At 43.6% G+C, this 24,127-nt stretch overlaps 1 long non-coding RNA gene across 1 annotated transcript in view; it reads right to left on the bottom strand.

The window, feature by feature from the left end:
- LOC311440944 overlaps window positions 1–24,127 on the bottom strand; it is a 226,292-nt gene that overhangs the window by 21,961 nt on the left and 180,204 nt on the right. The window contains exon 3 of the long non-coding RNA XR_014695658.1: window positions 23,769–23,834. This is a non-coding gene — a long non-coding RNA (uncharacterized lncRNA). The remainder of the gene's footprint in view (window positions 1–23,768; window positions 23,835–24,127) is intronic.

Here is a 24,127-nt window from a genome sequence, read left to right as displayed (position 1 = left end):
CCCCAGATGATGGCAGATCTCCAGCAAGAGAGCTTGAATGGCACACAAAAGTTATGTATGTATTCATGGCTGCAAACAAGCAGCTCCTGAGCCAATATAATGAGTACAAGACGCAGCTGAGCTGATACAGAGTAACGTGTGGATGTCAATTTTCAGCCAATAGTGAGGTGTTGGCACACAATTGTTTGGCAAGCCCTTTGCCCTTTATGTGTCAGAAATGGTGTGTCAGTGCCTTTGTACAGCGAATGGCACTAGATGTTACGGGAAGTGCTCCTTGTTGCTTTAGGTTAGCTCTCAAAAAACTGCAAAACCCTCAGAAATTAGAAGTGAATCACAGGTCATTTCTGTTGCAAAATTTTAGTGATAACCCCTGGTCGTTCAAACCTTCCCTTTCACATGTAATCGCATCTTACGAGCTGTGGTGTGATGTTCCACTTACGTATATGGAGTAAGAAACGATGACTCACACCTTTTCCCAGTTGTTGTACAGGCAGCCCTTCCTATGTAGCGCTGTGATATATATCTGATTATGATGATAAGAGGTTCACGGCTATGCTTTAGCTCGTGGTGTAATTTCCAGACTGTATTCTGGAAATAACACAGCTAGAAATCCCAGCTTGTCCAGTTGGTCATAAAATGAAGCCCATTAAGGGCATCAGTGGAAAAAGCACTGGCCAAGTTTGTTAGAAGTATAAACTTACAAACCTATAAAGGAAATTTAATGTCAAAATTAATGTGCAGGCTCTGGAGAAAACCTCTCTGGTGTCAAGATATGCAGAATAACTGAATAAATCTGCTCAGGTCCTCACACAATCTTCCATCTAATTAGAGCAGCCTCGGGCAGAATCTGTCTGTGCAGAGATGGAAACCTGGGGCTGGGACCAGGTTGCTGACCTGCACACGTGGTGGGCTCATGGACCTTTTTTCCATGGCACTCCAGCGTTTCTTCAGAGGCATTCATTAAGATCTTAAACAAGGCTGGATGAGATTTCTTCTGTAGAATTGGATGGGAAGCAGGTATGGTTGACAAGTGGTCCTGCGATGGAAACCTGACAGCTGTTGTACACAGAAACCCCTTTCTATTCAATTAGCCACTAATTTTAGGGAATAGTGGGGAATTGAGGAAACGTGGCACATTAAGCGTTATGATTCCAGGAACAGCTATTCCCAGGTTGTCTATTTTAAGCTAGCCAGGCTTCCCAGGAAGCCTTGACAGAGTTTCCTAGCTGTTGTGAGCAGTCACCTTGCAAAGCAAAGCTTGGCGTCATTCTTGACCCACCTTGCTGCTCTGACAAGCTCTTCCAAAACCTCCCTCCAAAATTTCTCACACAGAAAAGTGTCAGATTTTCTTGAGTAAAGGCTGTGTCCTTTGGACAATAGCAGTCATCAAACCATCTCCTGTGGCAATGAGTTCCATGAGCTAAAAAGATGCCTGAGGAGCTATTTCCTGGTATTCTTTCACTTTCCACCAGCTGTTGATGTTATTATTTAACTCATTATTAGTTTCAAGTATGATGCAGCATCGAGCAGTTGTTGTTCTTATTAAGGAAGGATAATTGGCTGTCTGGCCCCCGCTTGGATGAAAGCACATTTTTCTCTTGGGATTTCTCAGTGTTAGTCCATTTCTGGCAATAAAAGCAGATAGCTGTGATTTTAACACCTTCCAAAACTTCAGATTACTGCAAAAGCGAAGATCAGATAGCGAGGCAAAATGGACAATATTTCCCCTGAGGAGTTCTTCACATGGACAGCCAGCAGGACGGTCACTTACGTGCACCATGAGTTCTACTAAAATAAACACACCCTCCAAACTTCCTGGGCTCTAATTCATCCTGCTAAATTTGATTATCACTTAAGTCATTTAGAAAGCAAGGCATTCCCTGTGTTGTAAGAGTTTATTCACAAAGTCAGCTAAAAGTGATAGACACTGCACTAATTCAAACCAGAGTGTGGGGGAAAAAGGAGTTATGAAAACTTGGCTTAGACTGGAGACCAGAGAAGAAGTTAAAGGAAGAGCAGCATTTTTGAGGGAAAGGCGAATTGAAGGAATGAAGTTTTGAAATTCCTGTCTTTCCTGCCTCCCCAGCAAGCAGGAGAATCTAACGTTTGCTGGCTTCACGGGGAACAAAGCAGAGCTTGAAGTTTAAAGCTTCGCTGCTCCCACTAGCTACATCGCCATTGCTGCTTAGCCTGGGCTCCAGCTCTTGTACACACACCAAAATTCTCCAGATTGCTCAAAAATGGAGTTTGGTTGGTTAAAAAAAGAGGCTCTCCAGAAGCACTGGAGCACCAGAGAGGAGCATCTCTTCACCACGCTCTGCTCATGGGAAAGGCAAAAGTGGGCAGGTTTTCAGGGGCAGTGAGATAAACCACCTGCAGACCCGCGCAGCGCTGCCCCTGCTGCTGACCCTTCTCCCTGATGCAATCTCTCTTCCAAAATATGTATGTCCTGTGCCTACTGCACTTGGCTGAGTTATGGATGGGAATGGGTTTTCCAAGTAGCCGCTGACATCCCAGCTGATGAGATGACAGCCTGTGAGCGAGCATTGCTGCACACAAGTGGCAGGAGAAGATGCCACCCGTCCTGCACGGCCACATAGCTCTGCACCAAATCCCACATAAGACTTCTAGAAAGCCTCAAATAATTAACAGCATGAAGTTAACCGTATGTCAAACATTTCACAGCATATATCCAAACTGTAAATGAGTATCTGTTAGAACTTTATTTAGAGAAGCAAAACGCTGGAGGAAGATTTATTTTTGATGTGTCCAACACATTTGCTTACCCATTTCCCCCTTTGAGAACTTTTGCTGTTCATTGTCCCGGTCCGGGCTCAGCTCTAGTCCATTTACATCCCATTTGCCTGCCCTTAGCATCAAATAAACTTTGAAAGAAATCAGAAAATGCAAGGGAGGCACTCACTGTTTTATGTAGCTGGAAGAGAAGTGGGAACAGAGCTGTCTGTGTAATTTTTTTTTTGCATCCTGGTAAAAATAAGAGAATGAGAGTAGGCCTAGAGACATACCTGCCATGCAGGAGTCAGAGAAATGTTTGTGAGAGCCTGTGCAGTGCTGAGCCTCTGCCTGGATGCACCAAGAAGGAAGCAAGAGACTGCAGTAGCTGCGGCTGCTCCATCCTAAGAGTCACAAGGAACTCAAGCCATGACATGGAAAAGACATCAGCTGGACATAAGTACCCACCATCTAACCACTAACACGCTTGGGAGAATTGACTCAAGCATTTCAATCACAGTCCCAGGAAGTGAGTAGGTTGGTGGTCTTAGACCTTCAAAGCAGTGAAGAGAAGATATGTCAATAAACGCAACGTATTTATACCCACTCACAAAGTGCAAGCAGGCAGATTCACATTCAGTCAGAACTAGTCAAGTAGGTCCACTCTGCTTGACCTCAAGACTTACAGACCTCAGCTGCAGATGCTTTGGGAATTGGTGTCTTGGCAAAGAAAGCATTCAGCCTTTTGGAGCATTTCTTCCAAAATTTCTATCCAGGACAAGAAAATGGGCAACCTGATTAATCTGCCATCAGGAATGTCTTTATTAAGACACTCTGAAAGAGCCTGGCTGTGAACAGGGATTGGTAGATTACAGTTACCAAACCAGGCCATGCCTTGTGGTCACAGCATCTAGGGGTTACCTGTGAGCCCAGGCATCAGCCCATTTCAACCGCTCTCCAGCATATGAACTGCAGGAACCAGAGACTGGCACTCACAAACACACTTCATGTCTTTCATTGTAAAGGTCTGACTCCTTTTCCTGAAGCTTTTAAGTATGGTCCTTTGAGCTTAATTAAATGAGACAGAAGCAAAAATCAAGAGGCCTCCACTTTGGAAAGGGCCGTGTCACTCATTGATTTTTAACCACAAAACACGGGACTCTTTTTTCTTACTCTCTCTCTCTCTCCTTTTTTTTTTTTTTTTTTTTTTTTAGCATTAACTTCACAGTTTCTTTTCCTTTGAAGTTGCTCAATGTAATCAGAGCCCAAGAAACCACACTGTCCCCATCAGCACGTTGAGGCGCCCCTCCTTCAGGGAGTGGAGCCACCAAACAGCCCCTGGGATAACACTTGCATCCTGACAGGCTGACTGTCATCACAGCACCACCAGGCAAGCAAGACATTTGCTTTTAGCTGTACCCAACACCTCATTTACATTTCCACTTCCTATGAATCCTGTCAGCCTGACACACCACGCCGCTGCCCAGAGGCTGTGGCAGAATTTCCCTGGACCACGTGTATACAGTATTTTTTGCAAGCTTACAGCTATGCTGATGAGGCATGGCAGCTCCATCTACAACCACCACAACAGTTTTTTTTTTTAAGACCAAAACGGCAAAAGTCTTTGGGGCATTAGATTTCTCTCTAGATGAACTCATCTGTCAACTACATGACCTCTGAGATTGGAAGCGCATATTATCAATAATCGCCTACCTAATACAAAACTATGATTAGGTTTAAGGATAAGGGAGACTGTAATAACTGTATGTTGTCACCTGCTGTCTCAACCAGGCATGAGCCTTGTCCTCTTGTCACCTTCTGCCTCACTTTGTCATGAACCTTGTCTTGAAGAGTTTCTCCATCTGGTCCCCAGGGTGTGTCTGAGACATGCTGAGGCTCTAGAAGGAAAGAACCCAACCACGACATGTGCAAGGAAGAATCCTACAAATCAAAATCATTACTCCCAAATCTAATCTTTTTAAGGTATTTTATGGCTAACTACTTTCACCACTAAAATTGTCCATTCTTTTTCTAGCCCACATTTATCTGGACATTGCATCCAGACATTGTATCTTCTTGTATCCCTTTGATGTGCAAAGGAGATCCCATTCCCAAATTCATGTTCCCCAAAATTTCAAGTAGATTTGGACAAGACCTTTTCATATAAAATTTAAGCTTTTTGAGCAGTCTATAAAAACAGTGGGGAGAAGGGAAACAAAACAAAACAAAACAAAACACAAAATCCACCACATTCCCATACTATTTTGTCATCAGCAGTACCCAATCTAAAATCAAATTGTGATGCTGTAGGAGTGTGGAGCGTAGGAGTTTTGCAAAAGTGTGAGACAGAATCCTTCCATTCTCCTAGTTCAAAGAATCACAGTTTCCTTAACTCTGAAACCATCAAAAAAAAAAAAAATGTTTCTTGGATGTTCTCTGACACATAAGCCACAGTTTCTCAAAGTCAGTGAGAGCCTTTTCACCTCCTTGTGGGTATTTTCTCAAGTTCTGACTTCCTTCGTAAATGAAGCTGGACTAAAATCTCCAAATCCTACAATCATATGAACTTTACAGCCTATGCAAGAGAAAAGCAGCCAAACAAACAAACAAAAAACATATAAATGTATGGAAACAAAACAAAAAAATAGATTTCCCCAAACAGCATTCACTGATAACAATATAGCTTTGTGATTGATTTCATTTTTTAATGTATTTCCAAGACAACACAAAGAAAATATATGATTTCTCCAAAAGGTCAGTTCCCAGAGTATACATTCAATGACAGCATCACAGGAAGATAATTTTTCCCATCCTTTCTAAGTTTCCTGCCCACTGAGAAAAGGACATCAGAAGGAAGAAATCCCACACAAAAGGGGTGGGTATAAGGACATGTCTGATGGAACTGAAATGATTCTTTCTGGCTGAGCTGGTTTGAAAGTGCTCTGGTTGAGCAGCCTGTCATCTACTGGAGATCGCCCAAATCTGAGGTCCCGCTGGGGCTCATCAAAACAGGCTGTTTGCTCATTAGTCTGACATGACAGTGCCAAACATCTGTCCCCAGAGGAATTTCTCATACCTGATGAGATCATGTTATTTTGTTTTGTTTTTGTATTTTTTTTTCCCCAGGTTGGGAATGGCGAGTTCCTTTGCTTTGGGGGGAAAATCTGCCCTTGGAGAAGGGCCGGTTAGCCGAGCCCTTGGCCATCAAGCAAAGCCAAGATCACCTGCCCACGTAGCACTCAATGGAAAATGGCTATGATCCCTGGTCAATAGGAGATTAAAAGGTGATTTAGACTGAAGGAAGGACCACCCTTGCTGCAGTGCTTCAAGTTAAGCTAAAGGAGAAATACCTGCTGTGAATAACATAATATATGTAAGCTTCACTTGGACTTAAAACCAGGCTTTGAAAAATAGTCGTGGGGGAAGAAAACACCAACAAATCAAAAGTGGCAGAGGATAAAGGCAGATTTCAGAGAACTGTGACCAAGAAGGCAGGCTCTCATGGAAAGCCAGCCAGAGCACGGCCGTCCGTGAGCTCACGGGTAACATCCTCCCTGCGAGGGAGGATTTGGAGAGCCAAATAAGTCCATGAAATTCACACAGGACCTTCAGGGATGGGAGATGTATTACACTTAAAGAAACACATTCCCCCAGCAAGACCAAAAAAGCCCTTAAGATTATCACGCAGGTTGGTCCAGACACCCTGGCAGGATTTCCACAGAGAGTGATGGTGTGGTGCTCTGTGATAAATCACAAACCACTGCTGCACTGCAGGAGCCAGGTTCCTCAGGAACCAGTCAGCATCTGCCTGGGGCAGAATGGTGCTGGGATGTGATGCTGTGACACCCGGAGTCTGACCAAGACTTTTCAAGGCAGAATTTGGCCTTGGCAGTGATGTCTGCACGGTGCTGGATAGAGGAAAGCTGCTGGGAATTGTACTCTTGAGGGAGATTTCACAGGGGGAAACTGGAGAAATTGTTCTACTATCTTGGTGGAGCCCAGTTATTCCTGGGCAGGCTTCCTCACTAGTGACTATTTCTTATCTGCTTTTGGTTAAGCACAGAGATCATTCATAGAAAATAGTCTTGGACTGAGTGATAGCAACTTTACATACTTTAAGCATAACTACAGCTTTCAATATCAAAAAGGAAGCAAAGCTAGAAGAGACAGCGGGACTTAAGAGCACAGTGACTGCCATGATGAAGGGGACTGGGATTTCTGTTAGGGAACAACACCAAAAATGCCTTTAGATAGATATTCCTGGTGAATATCTGATATTCCTGACTTACACTGATATCTTATGATGGCAAAATTGTAGGAGTCTTGGCAAGCATACAAAAAGAACACAAGAGCAACGAATGAAGCATCTTAGAGGATGGAGAGAGGAGAGGTACAAGGAGAACTCTCAAAATTACCCTCTCTAGACCTTTTGATGAGGAAAAATGCTTCAGATGGTTTCCAGCCACAAACATTTAGAGCTTGGAGAGGGAAAAAGGGTTGTGGTGCAGTAAAAATGGAGCAAAAATAGGAGAACTGAGGGTTACTCTAGGCAGCCTGCCACCCATCCTCTGGTGCTCAGCGAGGTGCTGCTGCAGGGTGTAGCATGAAAGCAGGACTGAAAGTGGAAAGGATGGAGCTGAGAGGAAACCACAGCCATAGCTTCACATGGGGAAAACCAGAGGGACTGGGAAATCTCCATCCTGGAGTCTGAAAAGAACAGGCATAAAAAATTGCAAGTCAGAAGCACAGATTTGTAATATGCAATAACTGCATTTAGGGAAAGAAGTAAGGAGGAAAGAACAGTTTTGGCACCGTCAGACTGCTGAATCTGTATTGACAGCACAGAGAGCTTTCAAAAGCAGTTTTTCAAGATAAATTAGACTTTGTGAATCAGGCTCTGCCTCCACTCCTGTTTCTTCCAAGAAACGGGTCCCAGCTCTCTCCTGGCAGGACGTGAGTCATTCTGACCACCCTCAGTGAAAGTCGTGTCCGTGTGGGAAGAAGAAAGCCCCTGGCACACAGCATAGATGTTGCCTTCCTGGGCATCATCTGGGTAACACACTTCCAGCCCGAGCTGCCACTCGTTTTTGGCAAATGACTAATAATGACTTGCAAAACTTGCTACTGTGTTTTTCATCAGGGCTTCTCCAGGGATATGTTTCTGGCACAGAGAGCACTGCTACCATCATGACAAAAACAATTATGCTAGTAAGAAAAGCAGGCCAAAAAGATGTAAGGTTATTGTCTGGGTGAGGGCAGGGAGAATTACTGAGATGAGTTGTCTACAAAACAGCTTGAGACAGTTGATGTCTTATCATGACATCATGAGTTATGTTGACTTGGTTATGATGAGTGATAATCACGACAAAATCTGCTCTAGCTCTGGCCTTGGGAGACAAAAACCAAGGGGAGGAACCAGCAGAGGATGGAGGAAATAAATAAATAAATAAGTAATAAGAAATACAATTAAATTGAAAGCAACAGAACAAAAAGCTTCAGTACATATTAAGCCAGCAGACATTGGTTTAAATTATAGTGTTTGCGTGGGGAAAATAACTCCATTAAAGCAAACAAGCATGGCCTCATAGTATGAATGCACATAAAGCATCCCGAGGAGGATTAGGGCAGCACAAACAACCCAGAAAAGGTACATGGACCTGGTGTACCCAGGCAGAGAGGACATTTAGGACTGGAACTCTGCATCCAGTTCTCTTTATACTGCACCTTTCACAACTCCACCTATCATCCAAATAAAACCCTGAGAGGTTTTATGCCTCCATATGTGCCCAGAATCTCACTGCTCTGATCGTCAGAAAACCGTCCTTTTTCTTCTAATTTTCCTTGTTTTAAATTTATGCCAGGACATCTTCCTGATGGGAAACCTGCTCCCCAAGCCTCTCCCTGCCCCACAAGCAGGGGGCAGCTGCTTGAGACACCCACCTCCAAGAACAGGGCTACAGACAAAGCAACTGAGGCAAGAGCTAAGGAAAGCTGGAAGCAGTGCAATGACTTGTGGTAACTTTAAATCGTGCAGGTTTCACGCAGAAGACTCAGGTTACATTTTGCAAGCAGGGAGATGCAATCCCAGGCATAACAGAGGAGCCTTCAAAGCAACGCAGAGATGATTTCTTTGACGCTGCCTCCATGCCACACCCTACTGTGCAGAAAATTCAGGATCCTTTCAGGTTTGCAGCACCGCTTTCTGCTGTGCATCAACATGAAAAAGAGTCAAAATACCTGAGCTTTCCCTCTGATTTCTGGGCAGTTGGAAATGGTGGGCATACCTATGCAGGCAGGAAGGAGCAACCTGCCTGCCTTTGGCAAAGTTCATCACCCAGGACCTCCAGTTTTACCCATACCCTGAAGTCACACGTGAAAGAAAAAGGCATTTATGGGTTTTGTGGGATGTTGGCTGCCCGAGCTCTCGTGGAGGGCTAACTCAGAGCACAGCCAGCCCTGGCCGACCTGCCCGCAGACCACCCACCACTGCCACATCCCAATCGCAGCCAGCACTTGTTCCCCCTTGCTCCTCCAGCATCTCCAGGACACCCCAGCACGGCAAGGGACCAAGTGCAATTTGAAAGCGAGACAAACATAAGTAGTTGCAGGTTTAGAAAATACGAGATGGAGATTTTGTGATAGAGCTGTCACTGAGTGAGACATAACTATAAAGTCAAAATGAATAACCTGTCTGGCTCAGGAGCATGGAAAATGCACTTAGGGCAGGAGTTATGCAACATGGCAAGATGTTTATCAGTCCTATTTTTTTTTTAACTTTCTTTCTGAAATTGGAACTCAGAGCTGAAAAGGGGGGTGCTGGGGTGAGAGGGGAAGGAGAGAAAATGGGGACTCTTCATTTCTCGGGTTCCTATTTCAAAAGCATGACATGGACACAACGATCCTGGAAATGATTTAGAAGGAGTCTGTGGTTTGCTCCCCTCTGATTATTTTCAAGGAAGATTCAGATATGACAATAGTGAGGGAAAGAGGGCTAGACCCTCTCCTACCCCACAGCTCCTTGATATTAACATTACCATAGTCAGGGCTCAGCGTGGGAGCAGGGTGCCCAAGCGTGTCTCTGCTGTGCTCGGTGACATGGGATATTGCTTCAGTCTCCTGCCTTTGTACTCAGCAACACCTTAAAAAATGCTTTTCACAGAACATTGAAACCAAACCCAAATGCTGCTGCCTGTCCAAGTGCAGAGGAGATGACAGCTGAGAAGTTCGGGTGAAATCAGGAAAAGTTTGTAAGAAATGCTTGTGGGTGGTAGAGTGATGTAACCCTTTAGGTAGCTCCCAGCATTTTGAGGTTAGCCCTCCATTAACTTTCCATTTAAAAACTGGCAAGCTTCACACAGGCATTGCAACACCCGATTTCCATGTGCCGGAGGGGTGCTGCTCCGTGGGCTGCCCCCCGCGCCTGCTCCCCCATGCACCAACCGGTGCTGCTCTAAATACCAAGGGCCAGAAGCCACTCGCTCCTCCTCAGAGAAATGACTCAACACCCCCAGCCAGAGACACATTCCGGAGTGCAGGAAAACAACTAAAACCTTGAGTGGTCTTGCAACATCCAGCCTCTTAGCAGGGTGAAGCAATCACCCCCACCAGCTGCTTTTCAGCTCAGCTCAGCCCAAGGCTGACTTCAGAGCCCGGCCGGAACTAGGAGCACTTTGCTCTTCCCTGATTTATGGATTACCTGGATCCAGAGTGAAGTGGCAGCGCCCTTCCCACCCTAACAACTCAGTGGGGGCACTGGGCTGGATGCTGGATGTCCCTAAAGCACAGAAAACACTGGGGCTGGGCTATGGGCAAAGGGAAACAGCCCGAGCTCCCCTCTGCAGGGATGCAAAACTGGGAGGAGGAGCCACCTCCTCACCTCACGTCCTCTGTACTCAGGAATTATAGCTAGAGGAGGGTTGTATTTTGGCAGCTTACCTGTTACATTCAATTTGGTTGAAATATTTTCTTTTCATACGCAAGGCTGGAAAAGAATAATGCTATAGGGAGTTAAGAAAAAAAAAAAAAAGGAGAGAGTACATGTATTCAGTGGGAAGGAGGGTAGCTTTCCAAATTATTTTTTTAAGTTAAAATTTTGGAGATACTGCAGTATGTTTTTATTAGTGAAAAATTAGTGATAAAAATGAGCATTTCAGAGCTAAAAGCAGCTCAGTCCTAGCAGGTGTTTTATGATGTTAACGGAGCCAAGTGAATAAAACATCTAGCCATTACAGATGCAATTATCTCTTTGAAGTGAAAACACCAACTTTGGGGAAAACAGCAAAATGCTTAACTTCCAAAATATTTAAGTTATTTTGAGCATTCAACCAGTAGGAGGGAGCAAAGCAGGGACAAAACTACTCGTGTAGTGCTTCCAAATGTACATATACTATTCACGCTTTTCATAGCTGAACGGTTAACAACAAAGACAATTACATTCTTGCTACAGCTGATTAAACAGTTGATCCCACGGACCCCAGGCTTCTCAGACACGGTTGTTTGCTGTAAGCATAACCAGCAAAACAAAAACAAGGCTAAAGCGGAGATGTTCATCCGTCATGGCTCTGGTTCAGGACAGCAACCCAAGCCAGAGTCATGCATAAATATGAAACACGTCCTGTTTATACTAAAATTAATACGGTTTAACCCACACTTAATGAGGCTGGAAATGTGAAGGTGTGCTTACATATGTAGCTGAACTAGGATCTGAGCTTTCAGTTTACCAGCTATCTCCAAAGAGCCCCATGCACAGGGGGCCTGGATCCCTCTTTGCTTCAGGGGTGAACATCCCAGCATTTGTTCCATGTTTTATCAGCCATACCTATAAGGAGACCCACCTGCCCAGCCAGGCAGCTGTAGGTGATGGCTCAAGTGTGCAGATGGCTCTGTTTTTGGAACAGGTCTGGTTCCTGTTAAGCCTGTACCATAAGCACATCACCCAAGAGCCCACTCCTCACCAACAGCTCTTTCCCTTGGACATCGTGAGATATGTTGCACTGAATATTTGCCTTCTGGAGAAATAAGTCATGTTGTACTTTAGTGATCTGTCGTCTCAGCAGGCATATACTCATTCCTTGCTGACTTCCTGTAAATTCCTCTCAAACTATTTTACATTCAGTTTTGTTTTTCCTTTTTGGAAGTACTGAATGTTGTCTTCTTAACAGGCCTTTGCAAGAAACAATTGCATTTATATTGGCAAACCTTTTTTAAAGATATTACTAAATCTCCAGTCCTTTCCCTGTGGGACGACAAATGTTGGATAAATAAGAAGAAAGCTGGCTTCTGACCACTTTTTGCAAAAGAGGAAAAAAATGTGCTTTACTATGTGGCATAATAGATAGTATTTCCACATAGTAAGACAGCAACCATTTCTGTGGAAAAGAAATACTGCAAGCCTTTCACATTTTAGCGCAACTACTCTCTCCAAAACAGAAACTTCTCAAAATATTCTAGAAGTGAGTCCATATTTCATATTCAACATCCATCAATCACTTTTTTTCTTCTCAATATTCAGCCATTCCATTAGACCTTCTGTGCTATTTTTCTTACAGCAAATCTTATCCTGAAACACAGTTGACCTTTTTTTGTACCAGTCAGTGGTGTGCACACTATAAAAATGCTCCTCCATATTCCCATGTTGATACCAAAGAGTTCCAGTCATAAAAAGTGTATGAACTAAAAATATGTATCACAAATATATCTGCATTAAGGGGGCAATGCAGGTTTTTACTCCAAGCTGTCTTCTTCACACCCCTGGTGCAGTGTAGCTGTTTTGGTACATAAAACACTACGTAAGACGCCAAAAGAAGACAGAAGAGCATCCTCTAATGTCAGTACATAGCCTGGAGCCCACAGTCACTGGGTCCTGTTGCATGACATGAAGCTGAAATTTACAGCCAAAGCAGGTAGCAGTCACCCGCCACCCAAGGCTACAATCTGCTCTCTGCAGCACCCAAGAGGAAGCCTCAGGTTCTTGGGTGCTGGTGTTTTTCCATAGCTAAGTGCCTCTGAAGCTGCAGCTCCATTTTAGAGTTAGTTAATGCAAGACAACTGGAAAGATTGCCATCATCACCAGAGGGCTGTGCCCCGCTGCATAATATATTAATGGTATAAACTGCCCTGTTAAACCATCAGAGGTCTTGGGCATATTTGTTGCTGTGCCCTAAGCTCCTGCCCAGATAATATCGTTTCTCTATACAAGAGGAATGAGAGGAGTTAATCCCGGGCCTGAAGGCTGGGCTGCCAGAATGCAAATTTCGCCCAGCCTCCAAACACCTCTGAGCACGCAAAACAGGGACAATCAGAGCAAGGGCCCCAGCCTGGAATGAGCCACCCTAAACCTGTGGCAGCCAAATCCTCCCCTACCAACCTCAGAGGGAAGTAGTTACATAGGTAGTAAGGAACTTGCAGGCAAGGAAAGGTTACCGTTGCTCTTCAGAGGGCAAAGATGGGAATGAAAAAATAAGTGTACTCTGGGAGGCTGGATTTAGCTGCCTGGGTTACATCTCCATACACTCAGCCCAGCTCACAGCTAGAGAGCCCTGCAGCTCTTGGAACCTTCTGCTACAGCTTTCCATCCAAAAACTCCACGTGGACTCACTTGTAAATGGCAAGAGATTAGAGAACTTCCAGTCATCATCACTTATTCACAAAAAGTTTGGAAAAATCTTGCTTTCCCCAGGAAAAAATAAAAATGAAAAAGATTGGATCTTGAGGGAAGGGGGGGAGGGGGAGCAGAATATGTTTATAGTGTGCATTACCTAAAAAAATAATTCATATGATGAATCTTTATCTTGAAAGCCCTGGACTAAAAACAAATAAATGAATCATTCAAATTATTGTGGAAACAGCCGTGTTTCATGTTATTTATGTTTAATGTTCTTTCTAGGGTTAGTTTTTTTCTTCTTATAAAGAAAGGCAGTTTTCTTAGTATTGCTGTGAATACCAATGTCAAATTCTATTTTAACAGTGCTCAGTGATGCATGAACATCCCAGAGGCAGAATTTTAAAAACACTAAAACCATTTGTTAAAGAATAACCTAGACAAGTTGTGCAGTTTTTCTTTTCTTTTCTTTTCCTGTAAACTTCATAAAGATGGGATGAAATATGGATTCACACGGATAAGCTCTGAGCCAAAACCCGTTAAAACTAACAGGAACCTTTTCCTTGATTTTATCAGAACTTTGGAACAGAACCATACAAGTCTTTTTTTTCACTGGCAACTGGTCTTTGTGGCCCAAATTATCAATAAGATTGCAGGAAGTCAAAGCATTTATTAAATGGCTAGGGGTATGCCAACCAACTGGTATGGTACTTTGTAGTTACCCTTTAGAGACCGTTAAGCTGCCACCTTTTAAGTCTGAGACTAAAAATGCATCCCCAAACCAAGGAAACCTTTGCCACATTGCAGACGGAGAAGAGTCTTCCTGGTCTCAGAGATAAGTGGCTTTTTTAGGTGATGGTGGTACATGAGAATTAACTTTCATCTCTGATCATTTATTCTGAGTTTGGAAAACAGTTGCATGGGCATGGAACATCAGGAGGAAATGTAAAGAGCAAAGAGATCTGAATAAAGACACCTAGGAACAGAAGGAAAGTGGGATATTATTTCTTCTTTGAATTATGATGCAAAATTCATGTTTCAGAAGGAAGCAATAATTAGAAGGCGAAACAAGTGACGCAGCTGGTCAAGCTTTTAGATAGCTCTGAAACACCAACACTGCTCCTCATATCTTTGGCTCCTTTTTTTTTAATGTGAATAAAATACAAATTTAAAACAAAAACAACACCATGAAGCCTGCTGAAACCTCCTCACTTGAACTCTTCTATACTTTGAAAGCAGCAGCATTCCTTTTCATATTTGCGTTTATTTTTGATGTAGTAGCAGATTTTGTTAAAAGAAATACCATGAAATTCCTGTGCAACCCTGTATGGGAAACTAAATTAATAACCATGTAGCCATGTACCCAGCAATGTATGAAGCCTTTTGTAAGCAGCAGGTTTTCCTTCACCAAAACTGAAACCTCCTCCTTTCTGGGTCCTTTCTCAAACAGGTTACCTGGTGCAATTCTATTCCAGAGCTCTTCTCTTTCAGTGTTGTACTGTGGTGATCATCCTTGTACAATTAGTTATCAAGGCAGAAATATTTTTCTTCCCATTATACATCTTCTCACCTTGCTTTTCTTCCTTGTATGGTTTGCGCTCTACATAGTGCACCAAAGGTGCAATATTAGCTCTGCTAATTTTGGCTAGTTTTAGCCGTGACTTTTTTTTGCGGGGTGGCAGCATGGGTCACAATACCACCCTATGATGCACTGCAGGGGCTAACGATGGGCACAAAGCCAGTAGTAAGGGGCAGAGAGAGTTGCTGAAGTCAGCAGTCCCCTGGCCAGCCTGCTGGGAACATGGGTTTCAGATTCCATCGTCATGAAGGATGGATGGAGCTTACCTGGCAGAGGTTACCTACAGAGCTTTGCTCTTAATACCTCTGATGTATAAATGCATCTTTTCTTTAAGTGATTTCCTTCAAATCCTCAGCTTATGGAATACCAATGCAAAAGTGTAGTGTTGATGGTTAATCCTGGGAGAAGAGAGGCTCTCCCTGTAAACCCAAGGTGATGCTCTGGGACACTGGTGGATTAGCATCAGCCACAGACCCAGCCCCTCATTTCCTTGCATGGATTAGGCCACTTCATTTAAATAAGCCCTTTGAGTGAACAGGTGCAGGCAAAATTAGCATCATTAACCAGCTGTAAAATGAGTGAGTGGCGTGCTAAATGTCTCCGTTCAGCTGCATACCAGAGGGGTTACATACATGTGCACAAGCATGTGCTGAGGATCTCTGTGAAGCCGTGTGTTACTGAGCCCTGGTCTTCAGAGAGGTGCGAACGTTAGGGCCAGCCTTGGGATTTGGCTGTTCTTTTGCATCAAGGATATGCTTTAATATAGGCTGTGGGTAATGAAAACCCAAGAGATCCACCAGTCTCTACTGATGCTCTTCAGTTTCTAACTTCCTTTCTTACAGAATCAAGATGTGAGTAGAAATTGCGTATTGCTACAAATAACAACAGCAAAGAAGAGAAAACCCCAAAGCACTGACAAGAGTAACCCAAACTATGTCAAGCTAAAAACAATTTGGGACCAAGTTGTTGACAGTAAGATGTCAGCAGATTGTAGACAAGTGTCTCACCTGGCCCTAAGCTCAGCAAGGGACTTAGGCATATGCCTAATTTTAAGCATTCGATTCATGTATGTGATTTAATTGGTGTATTTTGTGAGTTTTACATTTCATATATATTTAAGAACACTGCTGACTCAGGGAGTATATTCCTGTATTTACGTTGTAGCTTCAGATTTTTCATAATTACATTACCCCTCCTGCTCTCTTCGATATTTCCATCTTTCCTCTGAGACAGGAAAAGTCCCTCTTTCACAGTTTGTTAATCAGTTTAGGATAACACAGTCTTCATGGTGTTTTCCTTGGCAGCATGCCTTGGGCTGAAATTATTTAATGATCTGAGCATTAATTGAAGATTAAGGGCTGGGGTTGTCTGCACTTGAGTCTCCCATTGAATATGAACCCAACCGAGCTGAAAACTTCCATCCTTCGTGAGGATCAGGAGTCAAAATACCAAGAAATCATGAGATCCAGGAGGCTGGTGTCATTGTGGTGCTGCTTTGTGTGGATGTCACATGGCATTTAGGTTTTTATAAACATTTTCCCAGGGAAATCAGAGAAGTTTTGTCTTAATACCGTCTCCTCATGTGCACAAACACAAACCCGGTGCGGAGAACTGATAAAATGGCCCAAAGTCACTGGTTCCCTGTGGTTGCCCCTGTCGGTTTGTCCTGCATCCCCAAATCAGTCTTTGGGGCTGGGTGCATGGATTCCCAGCAAAAACTGGTCTTGAAGTAAGACATACCAATTTCACCCTGCAGCTGCGAGTTACCTGTACTGGTCCTCCAAGGAGGATCTGGACTGATTTTCTCTTGTGCCCCTATTATGGTGGGCTATGTCTTTCCCACAGTGTTATTAGATGAATTCTTAATTCTTTTACTCCTCTTTTCATTTCACACGTTTTTTAAGACAACAGCAGGTTTTAAAAAAAAAATCCATTAAAAAAATCAGCAATAAAAGTGTTTTAGGAACTGGAAGTGACGGCTTACTGATTCTTTTCCATATAGCAGGAAGACATGTGGTTCCAAAGAAAATCAAAATATAGACACACACAAAAAAGAAAACTTCAAGAAAATTGTAAAAAGAAAATAAATTAAATAAAATAAAAATCCCAGTCTCCCCAATTAGTTAAAGAGGGGAAATGAATGCCACCTGGGCTGCAGCAGATATTGGACTGTTTGGATTTTCCAGAAGAGGAAAAGAAATTCACTTTTCTCTCCCTCTCTGTCCCCACTTTTCATCTGTCTTAATTTGCTCACATTATTTTGTCAGACGTCTGCCCAGCTCCAAGTCAAACAACCTTCCTCCTCCTACCTTTCTGCAGGATAAAGCAGATCCAAGAAAGCGAATACAGAGTTTATATCTGAGCAATCTTGGCACTTGGGATGTATAAACCCAAGCTTAAGCCTCACTCTTAGTTCTAGTTTGTAGGTCATCCCTTTAAAAACCTGTTGAAAATCTTTGAATAGCTGAAATTAGCCTTGTAAATACCCCACTGGCTATGCCCACCTAAATTGAAAAGGAAGGAACACCACCACAAACAATAATAATAAAAATTCTATGAAGCCTAGATTTTGACCAGAATATTGAATAATTTTGTTATCGCATTATACTGCTTTTAGCACCGATTTGTTAAATAAACATACACAGAGGAAGAGTAACTCTGGCAAGGGGGGTGGAATAAAAGCTAACACATCTCACTGCCGAGGTCCAAAGCTTGTGTGTGCGAGCATGTCTGCATACAGATAAAGCGCACACAGGAATTTTTCATCGTTTTGTGTTTTACATTGTGACAAGGATTTACCAGCTCAAGTGGAAAGCAGAAACAAAACCCCATTCAGGGGCAAAGCCTGTCTAAAAGACCAGAACAAATTCTGCCTTTCCCTCAGAAAGATTCTTGAGGATACAAGGAGAAGAATAAGGAAAAAAAAAAAGTATTAAAAAAAAAAAAAGTAATAAGAATCACAGGCATCTGGGAAGATCAAGCAACAATGGCTGAAGAAACAAAGCCGTTGTTTCTACAGAGGCAGAGGAGATGCTTCACTGGAGTTTAAATACCTAATAGCTACTTTTGTTGGCAACAAATGTAAAAAATAGTTATTTTTGGAGGGCTGGGGGAGAATTAGTCCTCTAAAGCAGTAGAAGATACTGCCTACAGCATATAGCATGAGCTACCCAGGTGCTAAGGGCAAGGATTTACATTTTCTTTAAAGAAATGAATGAATTCATGCAGGTGGGTGGGGAGAAAGGTGGGAAGGGGAAGGAGGTTTGGGGAAAGGAGGAAAAACATCATGAGAAATATCACAGTAGCAAAGAGGGAAGGCAGCTGAAAAAGTCAAGGATAACTAAAGAAGCACATGAAGCGTGACCTTGAAATGAGACTGATGAAGTGAGCTTTTTGGGTTGAGTGCTGGCTGGAAAAGGGGGCTTGGACCACTGCCCAAGGAAACTGCCTCCTGCTATTTAATTCCTAATGAGTTCAGGGAACAAGGATTTTGTACAGTCTTTGAAATAAACAGGATTGTGTTAAAGAAATACTTGAGACCATCATTAATTTCTACTTCTAGTGGAAACAAGCCATGAGACCCCACATCCTGGCTAATCACTTGGGTCAAAAAAGTAACATAATGTGAATTTCAGCACTATATATTATTTTGTAGGATGAAATAATTCTATATGTTCATTTCATGCCTGCAACGTGGGTCTTCAGAAGAGAAGGCTCATCACCAATTAATTATTACAGAGGTTATAATTCCTACCTTCCTGTAGGAATTCAACATTTAGTATCTTACTCTCCCCTCTTCCTGTGCCAATTTTTCCATCACTATAATTGTTCTTCCTGTTTATGCAATTCTATATGCACAGTGGCTACTAAAAGTCAGCTGTTAAAACTGTTTACTGCAAATATTTACACTGTGGCCATTAGCGAAATCTGTATCTCCAAACGGATGATGGATGGCAGCGGGTCTGATCCGAGAGACCCTGCAGGATAAACAGGGAGGGAGGCAGGGGAATGTCACGTGCGGAGGCTGGGAACGCTGCCTCCTGCTCCCTAAAAAGGCAGAAGAGAAAGTACTGTGCTGGGGACATTTGCTCAGAAAAATGGTAAGGAACACAAGGTTGTTGCTGATGCTTGTGGCACTGAGGTGCTAGAACATGTAGTAATTATTAAAGAAGGCTTTTATAAGTAATATAAGTAATATTACTTACATTACTCAGTAATAGAAAAAAATGGGGTTAATGGGTTACTGCAGCATGTAATCTAATAAAGGTTGAGCTATATGCAGACTAGGCTAGCTGTTTGTATTGTGCATATCAAGGCCATGCTGTGAGCATGGAAAGCAGGTAAAACAAAGATGCTAAAATACCCAGAAAGCTACTTTTCAGCATTTAACTGGAGATGCAGAAATTAGGCCAAGCCCTGGATGATGCTGAGAAGTCCTGACATGCTGGTCCAGGTGCTTGGGGCACTCTGGCCCAGAGGTTTCAGACATACATCAGGGAAAGCTGCATCCACCACGTCCCACGTGTCCATCCCGTGCTGCTGTGCAAGGAGCTGAGACTGCCCCCAAACCCCAGCAGAGCCCCGCAGGAGGCACCTCCAAGGACCACAGCACGCAGGTGTAGGACACGGAGATGTTCTCACATCACTGCACCCGGGGCCAGCATGGGCACAGCTCACACATCCCATCCCCTAACTTCCACCGTTAGCATTTCTCTGCTTTGCTAGTAGGTGTCATTCCCAATTTTTCACCTGTGCTCACTTCTGTGTGTCTGGTTTTGCTTTTAGGGACATGGCCCGTTTTGGATGCCCTCTTCTCCAGGCATGCTGGGGTCTGGGCTGCCAGCCAGCAGCCAGCAGCTCCTAGATGGATGATGAGCAGCCCACTGCCTTCCGGAAAAGATGGATCTCAAATGACCATTTTGCACATTTTTTTATCATAGGTGTTCTTTCTGAAGAAACTGGTGAGGCAAAGCACATACTCAACAGACTCACTAAAAAAATAACAAAAGGAAATGCCCTCCAAATACAGCATTATTTGGGAACAGCAAAAATAAGTGGGTATTCTATGTTAATCAAAAATATATATGCTGAAATAATGGTTTGGGCTTTGTTCAGTGTTAATAGGAGTTTTTCCACCTGGTGCTATCAAATCAGCCTTCAAAGAAGAGTCACTCAATACAAATATACGCCTCTTTCAGCCAAGTCTGAAATCCTAACTGCACTGACGAGAGAAGCAGAGAGGTGACATTTGCTGGAAACCTCCAGGTAGACAAATGAGTATATCTTAGGATAGAAACCAGCTCCACACCATGGTCATCATCAGAGCTAGGAGTCTAATTTGTAAATCAGGAGAACACATAACCTTAAAGTACGTGCCTAAGCTCCTTGTTTAAACCTCAGCATGTGTTTAAATGCTCTTTTGCAGGGTCAGACTATGCTGATGATCCAGCTGATGTACGTCACGGAGCATGTCCTGTGGGGAAATAACTTGGCAATTTACTCTGGATTTAAGATAGGGCTTGTGCACACATGAAAAACACTGTGTGACTTATGCCTGGATGATGTGATGGTTTGGGAGATGTTTCACGTGTTATTAAATCTGTTTGAGATTCTGAATTCCGTCTTCTCTGTTGTCATTTTAATTCCTAGACAAATGGAAAATCCACACAGAAACAACCTGGCTAATAACACTGATGAGCATCCCCAAGGAGAGCAATCTCCCCAACCAATTGGCCAGTAGGCAAAGCAAATTGGGCTGGGGCATAGAGATGAACAAGGGCTCATCTGAGCCAAGAAGCCCTGGAGGAAAGAAAACAAACAAACAAACAAACAAAATAGGATGGGACCTTCCTTGTGCACTGTAGGGACAAGATAAAGGCAGAGAAATTCACATAAAAATCACATAAGAACAACAGGAAAATGGATGTAGACAATATGGGCCCAAATCCCACTGGGGAATTAGGATTGTGGAAGAGTCTGAGACAAGGAGGAGCCAGTAGCTGTTTTAGGCAGGTCACGGCTTTGTAGGCATCAGTGGCAGAAGAAGGAGGTGATCCGTGGGCTGGCAGAAGGGTGACCCAGCATCACTGAGCAGCTCCTTGCAGCAGAACCGGGGACCAGCTTACAAAGCTCAACCTCTCCCTCCCCAGAGGAGCTATGCTTTGGTGTCATTCAACCCCTGCTGATCCGTGCCAGGAGCACAGTGATGTTAGTCTTCCACACACACCTGCAAAGGGAACTACAGGAATCTGTTTGGGTGAAAATGCTCTTCTCTGCTGGCTGCAAAGCAATAACCCTCCATTTGGCTCCTTGCGGTGCAGGTGCCCCTCTGATCAAAGGGAAAACAAGTCCTTTCTTGAATGCAGCCTTTCATTTTGCACAAAGTGCCTTCCCTCACACACCAAAATTAATCTCAGCGCAGGTAGTTTTCCGTTTGTAGCTCAGCCTTCTTTGTGGGAAAGTTTATTTTTGGCCAGGAGTATAAATGCTCAGCCCAATTAGCCATTGCTGTGGAAGGTCTCTCAAAGGCAGCCAGGGTGGGATTAGTCATTCCTGCTTTGCTCCACGCAGCACCTGCCAAACTCCACACAGCCCTTTGCTGTGTTTCACGGGGGATGGATGGGATCTGAGGGTATCATCTTTGATTTCTCCCTGTAAGGTATTTTATTTCTCCTGGCACTCCCAGAGCTCAGGCTTGGAAGTGTTTATGACATAGTTTGATGTTAATGTGAGTTTTCCGTGCCCCACTGTTGCATTCTTGCTTCTCGTTCCCCCACGTGTTACTCGTCTCTGATCTACTTTGCTTTTTTTTTTTTTTTTTCCCACCTTTTGGTATTATGGCAAAAGTCATCCTATGGAGCAACAGGAGGAAGGATCCCAGCAGAAAGCCATTTGTCTTTTGTCTGGCTGAGAGAACAGAACTGGGCTCAGGATCTTCTACCTCTTATCCATCCTCCCCAGGCTGCTGGTGGAGCTACAGGGGGCACTGCAAAGGAGGGGGTGCTCCCTCATCCCTCTGCCTTGGAACAATTACACTGAAATTAATTAATTTAAATGCAACTGACTTGAAGCTCATGTTGGAAAGTGGTTTCGGACTCAGGTTTTAGATGACCTGACCTCAGATGACACCTTCAAATTCAGTTTTGGAGGCAAGAAGGTTGTATAAAACGACAAGGCATCACCATCTCCACCATCACGAAGGCTGGTGGAGAAACCAAGAGCAGCCTTCTGCCACCTCCTCCAGCCCTGGCATGGGGGTTTTTATTTCCCCCTCCCTAAAACAAAGGCAGTCGGGGCTTACAAGGAGTGCCATTGAAGTGATAAGCGTGCTCTGCTCCCGTTGTTGACTTTCGAGTGGCATTTCCTCCGTCAGGAATGTGCCCCACAACAAGGTATTTATACCTGGCTGCAACACAGGCGCGCTTTTCACCAGTGCCTGCTGCGCATACCGCAGGGAGGTGTTGGGAGGATTAATTACTTAGTGTTTGCAGAGGGCTTTGAAGATAAAATGTGCCAAGTAATTATTATGTGTTTTACTGATTTGGGCATGTATGGGCTTTTTTTTTTTTTTTAACGGTTTGTTGATTTTGTTGACAGGTAATCTGGGACAAAGCTACATTTCTTGTGAGGTTTCTTTTTTAATATTATTTTTAATAGGCTTTTTAATTGCAGTATTTACTTTAGTCACCTATTAAATAGCTAATTACTTGTGATCCTGTTTAGATTTCTGTTTAAGACAGACAACAATTACATCTTTTCTCTCACAGCCCACAGTTACTGCATTACATGCTGGGCTCAATCTATTTTTTTCCCTGTAAACTGTGAGGACTTTCTGACTGCAACAACTTATTTTCCTGGTCGTGCTCCATAAGGTGGAATTGATCTCAGTAAAGGCTTTTCTGGGTTGCCCATGAGAAAGGGAACAGGAGGAGAGCTGAATTTGACAATGTATAAACACGACTGATCCTTTGTCTCACTGAAAGGGGTAAGCAGGACATCAGGGTGAATGGGAGAGTCCAAGACAACGGGGTATGGAAAGGCTGTAGGAAACAGATGCAAAGTGCTGGCTACAAAAAGGTGCCAGTAACAAAATCTCAGCAGGTAATTAGGTTTTAATTTGAACAGGGCAAGCAAGTGGATGTCTGGGGACTGGAGACACTCCCTCCCATCTGGGCTCCATGTAAAGCCCTGATGGGAACATTGGTGCCAGCAGCAGGGAGGACAGCAGAGGATATTTCATGGAGGGCAACCCAAGAGAGCTCAACCAGCCACCCGTGCACCTTCCTGCCAGTTTGATGTCCTCCACGGTACGTAAACCACCACTTCCACAAACACCCAATTAAAGAGAAAGACCTCATTAAACAGAATTTGACAGGTTGCTTCTATTTTACTTCCTCACCACCTAACACCAGCGCTAAACTTCTCTGCAGCGTGCAGGTGTTTGTGGAGGGTCAAACCTAGCTCAGAAATTGCCACCACCGACAACCAGCCACGAAGAGTCTCCTCTTTTGTATGCCCTTAACCCAATTTATTCCTGCTCAGTAACCTGCTACACAGGCATTTGTAAGCTGAGAGAAGCTTAGATGAGATTACTTTTTTGCCCATCCCACGTTGAAAGGACAACTAGTCTCGCAGACTGAAGACCTTCCCAAGAGTAGTACGTGAAAATGAAATCTCTTTTTCTTTTTTTGCTGAGCCAGCATTTGATTGCACTTTTCTCTTCATTTCTGCTCTGTAGGTTTTGTTTTCCCCCACACAGACTGCTGAGGAAGCAGTTGCAGCCAGAGGTGAAAAGGAAGAGGTCAGGGTGAAGAGGTGAAAAGGAACTCGGCTGTCTGCTCTGTTATCTGCACTTACCTGTACTTGAGCCAGCCACTTCAGGTCTCACTGTCTGTTGTAAAGCTCATACAGACTTGGCCTCATCTGAAAATAAATAAATAAATAAATAGATTGATTAAATTGAACAAGTAAGCCTAACGTAGCCTGGACATGAAGAGAACACATATGCCATGCATGTGCAAAAAACATCCCTCCTCTAAATTCAATGAGCTATGAAGTTCAAACTAAACATGAGATGCTGCAGGAATCCCCCCCACATGATGCTCTTCCCAGCACAACTCCTCCAAGATTGGAGCTGAAGCAGAGCTAGCAGCTGTAAAGGCTGGATTTGCCTCGCTGCAATGCCATCCAGAGGCCAGATGGCTCCAGGAGGAGAT

Source organism: Aythya ferina (assembly GCF_964211825.1).
Source record: "Aythya ferina genome assembly, chromosome: 8".
Lineage (NCBI taxonomy): Eukaryota > Metazoa > Chordata > Aves > Anseriformes > Anatidae > Aythya > Aythya ferina.
This window is presented reverse-complemented; position numbering and strand designations above follow the sequence as displayed.